Source organism: Polypterus senegalus, chromosome 11, assembly GCF_016835505.1.
Source record: "Polypterus senegalus isolate Bchr_013 chromosome 11, ASM1683550v1, whole genome shotgun sequence".
NCBI classification, from domain to species: Eukaryota; Metazoa; Chordata; class Cladistia; order Polypteriformes; family Polypteridae; genus Polypterus; species Polypterus senegalus.
Genome location: NC_053164.1, coordinates 13,177,644 through 13,184,230, shown reverse-complemented (window position 1 = coordinate 13,184,230; position 6,587 = coordinate 13,177,644). Strand labels below are relative to the sequence as shown.

The following is a 6,587-nucleotide window of genomic DNA, read 5'->3' as shown; positions in this document are numbered from 1 at the left end:
CAGGATCTCACCCCCAAACCTGAGAAGGCACTCCACCCTTTCCAGCTGAGGACCATGGTCTCGGATTTGGAAGTGCTGATTCTCATCCCAGCCACTTCACACTCAGCTGCGAACCGCTCCAAAGAGAGCTGAAGATCACGGCCTGATGAAGCAAACAGGACAACATCATCTGCAAAATGCAGTGATCCAATCCTGAGTCCACCAAACCGGACCCCTTCAACACCCTGGCTGCGCCTAGAAATTCTGTCCATAAAAGTTATGAACAGAATCAGTGACAAAGGGCAGCCCTGGCGGAGTCCAACTCTCACTGGATACGGGCTCGACTTACTGCCGGCAATGTGGACCAAGCTCTGACACCAATTATATAGGGACCAAACAGCCCTTATCAGAGGGTCCGGTACCCCATAATCCCGGAGCACCCCACAGGATTCCCCGAGAGATACGGTCGAACGCCTTTTTCAAGTCCGCAAAACACATGTAGACTGGTTGGGCAAACTCCCATGCACCCTCCAGGATTCTGCTAAGGGTGTAGAGCTGGTCCACTGTTCCGCGACCAGGACGAAAACCACACTGTTCCTCCTGTATCCGACGTTCGACTATCCGACGGACCCTCCTCTCCAGAACCCCCGAATAGAATTTTCCAGGGAGGCTTATGAGTGTGATCCCTCTGAAACGCAGCATATGATACCCCTTTATAGATTTGTTTTGCGTGTGTGGAGATCAAATATTTTAATCCTCGTTTATTAACAAAAGTACCGGTGAAAACAAACAAGCTGCATTTTACCAATCCCATCAACACTCTTAAGATGTTTGTAAAGATTTTCTATGCCACTCAAATTAGATTGTTGCGTTGCTTCTGCCTTACTTAACCTACATCGCTCACTGAAAGCGGTTGTTTCGTTTTGTGCAATTACGTGAATGAGCTGTTTAAAAACACTAGGATTATTCGATGATTCTGTTTATCCATTTTAGAAGTTTTATTTATTAATTTAAATTTCAAGAATAACCACTGACATTTTAAAGTAAAAACCAAAGTTCCGTTGTCTTATGACTCGCTAATGTTATCTCTAGTTGCGCTGTTTCTTTTGCTTTTATTTGTTGCAGTCTCGAGGATGTTACACATGTTGCACATTTTAAGTTTACTTTCATCAAATACGCAGCGACGCAAACAATTGTAGAAAGTCGTCGCTCTGCTTTAAGACCCTCACAGGTCCTGAGCGCTTCCGACTTTGGCCGCCTTAGAAAATCAATCAGTTAATCTTTGAGTCGTGATTTAAGGAGAACGAATCGGCTTCCTGCTGTTTTGCATTTATTACCATTTTAATACCAAACATTCCTTACCGCCTGAATTATCTTTATGTTTTAATGTTTTTTTTTAGTAAAGAGTGAAAGAATGAGAGATCGGGACTCGAGTATTTTTAAGTTGTTCAAAGGTGAACAAATTGCCTTGTAAAATATTTTTTGTGTGAAGTGGACACCACATTCTAAAAGTTACACACACACACCAGCTATATATACTGAACAGGTGACTTTATTATTTGCCCGGATGACCCTCGGTGGTCCGGGGTGCAGGCTTCAAACCTGTAGCTGCTTAGCGGCAGAGTGGTTCAATTCCACCTTCCGGGCGCAAGCCACGCAAAAGTTGATAATCGTGTTTTAATCACAAGCGCGTTGTGCTTCAAAGCTATAGTGTTTAGAGGCCTGTTTGCTCAAACTCTGCATGTATACTCTCTAAACACATGAGGTCCCCAGTGCACCATATAATCGTCACTTGGCGGTGTCTTGCCGCACTTTTAAAAACAATCGCTCTAAAACAGACTGACTCCGCCGTTTTCTATAATTTGCTTGAAGTTTCCGGTTGATTTTGCGACTTCTCTCATCACGCTAAGTACCATAGTTCGCTTGCGGTACCGATGTATTTATGGAAATCCAAGAGAGTGGCCGTGGGCCGAGAGCAGGGGGCGGGGCCTTCCTCATTCACTCGACAGCCTCTGTTCGAGGTGGTCTACGTCTTGTGTTGAAGCGCACCTTACCTCCGCTTAGCTAGCAGTTCCTGTTTGTTCAGCAGACATTATCATCAACAGATTGTTAAGGAGTAATGTTTGACATTTTTGAGAGAGATCAGAGCTCCATGTGTTTTAGAGGGTAGCTGCTGATTGCCATAAATATCACGGCCATGTGCTTTTCTCCCCACGCAGGGAATGCGCTCTCGTCAGAGGTGAACACGATCAGATACAAGCAGTGGTCCCCAACCTTTTTGACACCAAGGACCACTTTACTAGAAGCACATTTTTCCAGGGACTAGCACGGGAGGGGTTGAGGATTCGAGGTGGGTTTGTACGGCAGTTTTTATACACAATTTACATTACATTTCTATTATTAAGTGATAATATCATAAAAGAAATTATACAACTTACCATAATGCAGAATCAGCGGGGGCTCTGAGCTTGTGTTACTGCAACCAGATGATCCCATTTAGGGACGATTGAAGACAGTGACATACGAATTATGTTGCTTATGTTCAGTCTACTCTGTAATCTCGTTTTGGTTGCTGTCACTGAATATGTTGCCTTACAATGATAGGATGTTGGAAATGGAAGCAGATTTTTCAGTGCTTTGGTGGTAACCTCAGGATATTCCGCCTTGACTTTAATCCAAAACGTATGGAGATTTGAAGTTGTCTCAGACATACTTTTAAGGCCACCATCATTTGCAACCTCAAGCAGTCGATCCTCTTCAAGCACAGACAAAGATGATTCACCTGGCTTATTCACAAATGGGTCACAGATCCATTCTTCCCATTTTGGGGATCTTTTGTGGTTGGGAATAATGCTCAAACTCTATTGAAAGCTAAGATAGGTGATTATGCACCAGCTGGGAGAAAGAGGGCCCTGGCTTGGTATCTTTAACAACCTCTGCTAACGTTTGAAACATATCAAAAATCCCAATGTTGAATGCAGCCACTTTATCTGCCAATTTGAATAACGGGTGTCTTCTGCCTCTGCCCCACGTGCTCCTGCTCCACCACTGCCTCAGATTTTGTTCCTCAGACTCCTCCAGCCTGGCTGGATACGGAGTCTGCAGAGTGGGTAAAGGTGGGGTGCACAATATTGCCTTTATGTCTGTTCATATTGTGAGGTTTCTGAACTCTTTTGGGATCCAAAACGGGAACATCACGCTGAAGTGCCTCCCGAAGTGCGATTGCTTCACAGTAGAGCTGTGAGCCTGCTGTTGCCCCGGCATCAGCTAAACAGTCTTAAACAGAAGTAGTGATTGCACATCGGGATGCTCTTCAGCATGTTGTCCCACACAAGCTTGAAGCTTGCCGCATTAATAGGAATGTTTCTTGAACGAGCATTAAAACTCTTCAAATGCAGCAGTTCGCATATGTTTGCAACCCGATATTTTTCTTCTTTTTTTGCATATAACAAAGACATATGCATTGCATTTGTCATTCCAACAGATTACACATCACAAACATTAACACTGTTATCGTTTTTTTCGTGTCTGCCGTTTCTATAGGAGGGTGACAATAAGTTAAACTCCAATGGATGTTTTTCAAATGTTGACGAGCAATAAGCAAATGGTATCATTGAAAACCAGAGAAAACCAAAACAGCAAAAAAAAAAAACAAACAGCACGAGGAAAGTTCGAAGAAATCCATTTTTTTTACAGTGTTTCTATTTGGGGATCGTTGTGCAAATGTGCGTAACTGAGCTGTGACCACATATCTAACTGATCTTTGGATGATTCATTTAAGCATTTCAAGGTCACTTCGTTGTAATGGAAGTACCTGCTGAATGTACTTCGTAGTAACGAGATTTCTATAGACTCGTGTCATATGGGGAAACTGTCGGGACCATAAAATTACTTCGTTGTAATACTTTCTCACCTCGGTCTCTCTCCTCTCTCTGTGCCGCTGCAAAGCCCCGTCCGCCAAGCGTTCTGAAAAGTGTCCTCAGTGAAGGGGGCAGCCTTAGGCATGTGCAAACTGTACACCTGCATAGGACCGCCAAATCCCAGGGGCCGCCACGCCAATATATATTGACAATAAAACAGAAAGAGAAATTAACGACACAGCCGACAGCTGAAGCGAAGCTAGTGCAAGTGGACGAGTCGTCTTACTTAATGTTAATATTTCACCTAGTTTTAATAAAGCATTAGTGTTCGAGGTAGTTAAAGGTTAGTCATAGTGAATATCTGGTCGGATAGGGGACACAAGATATTCGCATGCCCATTCTAAGCAAAATGAAGAGATTTCGAGTACACAAATCTGGTTATTCGAAACGAAAGAGAAAGGCGGCTCAGGAGGCTTTCATTGCGTCACAGGAAGGAGCAATCCTGAACTTTATCATAAGTTAAACGCTTGTGTCGTGTCGGCAATCATACAAGGCCATCCGCCGTGCATAAGATACCATATTGGCATTGGCGGGCGAATGGGCCACCGATTCTTTCTCTTCCCGCAGGGCAGCCATGAGCCTAGAGCCGCCCCAAAGGGCAGCCAATTTGCTGTAGCCCTTCACTGAGTGAGTCTCCTTTGCCAACAGTTCTCTCATGTGTCGCGGCCCGGGGGTTGGGGACCCCTGAGATACTGTACCAAAGTCTATTGATTTTTAAAGTTTGTCCTTTTTTATTACAAAGTGGACGCAGCCACGGGGTACAGCTAGTATATATATATATATATATATATATATATATATATATATATATATATATATATATATATATATATATATATATATATATATATATATATGCACATTTATACATAATGCACCCTTTATAAATCACAATCACCTTGTAAAAATGCGTACAGGAACGCGCGTCGGACACCACCCCGAAATATCCATATATATTAAATCTTATACATATGCAATCATGACACTGCAGAACTTAGTTGGTAGAGCGGCTTCACCCCTGACGCGTTGAGACGCCACTACTTGCATACAAGAGAACCGGGCTGTGGTCTTCGACTGACCATGCAAGATTGTGCGCCACATTATAGCGCCTCTCCTCTGTGTCTGAACGCGTAACGACATGACTGATGTCAGTCATTTTCCAACCCGTTATATCCTAACACAGGGTCACGGGGGTCTGCAGGAGCACAGGGCGCAAGGCAAGAACAAATCCCTGGGCATAACGTTATAGTCCTAAATTATTGTGAGCTATTTTTGAAAGTGGTCTTACTCCATAGTTCAGCTTGTTATCATACCAACAAGCCCCCCACCACGTAAAGCACCGTCACATCTACCAAAGCTACTTTACCTCAAAGTAAATGAAAGTCATAGTCCTGTTTAATGACCCTCTCAGATCCTGCGCGCTTCAGATTTTGGCAGTCTTACCTCAACTGACAAGAAATGCTAGAAAACATTTAATCATTGATTCAGGATTTTGCGAGAGCCAATCAGCTCTCTGCTCTTTTGCATTTATTTCGAGTTGTACTTAAATACTCCTGCATTCAGCTCTTATTGAATTGTACCTTTGTTTTAGCGTGTTTACAACAGTCCAAATAATTATTTCCCTGTTATATCAAGGTCGATTGTACATTTATTTAAATAGTGGTAAGCAGTCACCACATTGTTAAAAGTACGTTCATGTATGCCGTTATATATACTGAGAAGCAGCACATTTTCATTCGCCCGGATGACCCTCGGTGGTCCGGGGTGCAGGCTTCAAACCTGTAGCTGCTTAGCGGCAGAGTGGTTCAATTCCACCTTCCGGGCGGAAGTCGACATAGTGAGTGTTACACATCTAAATTCTAAATTGTCGTCCTACCCATTTGTCAGAAAAAGCTTTCCGTTGTGATAATGCTGTTTGGTGGCTTTAAAAGCTTGTATCAATTTGGCCTATGTGGGCAAGACAGAGTCGTGTGTGCTTTATTTTAACTTACATATCAATTTATACGTAGGTCCAGGGGCTTGTAAATGGAAACAGGTTACATAAAAATCTAAAGTATTAGCCGACATCATGTTACCTGGCGAACTAAATTGAGATTCGCGTTATTCTCACCATTTCTTATGTTGATTAAATGTTTACTGCGGTGGGCTGGCGCCCTGCCCGGGGTTTGTTTCCTGCTTTTCTCCCTGCTTTTCTTCCTGTGTTAGCTGGGATTAACTCCAGCAGACCCCCCGTGACCATGTAGTTAGGATATAGCGGGTTTGATAATGGATGGATGGATGGATTAAATGTTTAATTGAGTTTTAATGCTTTTTTGAATGTGTTTACACTAACTGATTCATTTAAGATCGATCTGTTATGTTTGAAGGTCTGGTGAGTTACAGGTTTTGGCACAGACCAGAGTGTTTTGTTGCAGGGATAGTTTGTTGGGAAGAAATAAGTTAAGGAGGAGCATAGAAACAGCGCGCTTCCACACAAATTGCAGCACGCATGCACGCGCGCGCGCGCACACACACACACACACACAAACGCGGGCGCTCTAAGGAACACAAAAATAAGGTGGTCATGTTGATCATGGTGCCTTAAAGTGGCAATACATTGAATGTTGATTAGAACACGCAAGCAAGAATTTCACTGTAGCATGTACTCTTACAGCTAGTTATCACGAGATAATTTTTAATAAATATTTC

General features: G+C 43.1%; 2 non-coding genes across 2 annotated transcripts; both read left to right on the top strand.

Moving 5' to 3' along the window:
• Positions 1–1,540: 1,540 nt before the first annotated feature.
• On the top strand, positions 1,541–1,627 carry trnastop-uca. Its single transcript has one exon. It is a non-coding gene; the product is annotated as a tRNA-Sec (tRNA).
• A 4,010-nt stretch (positions 1,628–5,637) lies between these two features.
• On the top strand, positions 5,638–5,724 carry trnastop-uca. Its single transcript has one exon. It is a non-coding gene; the product is annotated as a tRNA-Sec (tRNA).
• Positions 5,725–6,587: the final 863 nt, after the last annotated feature.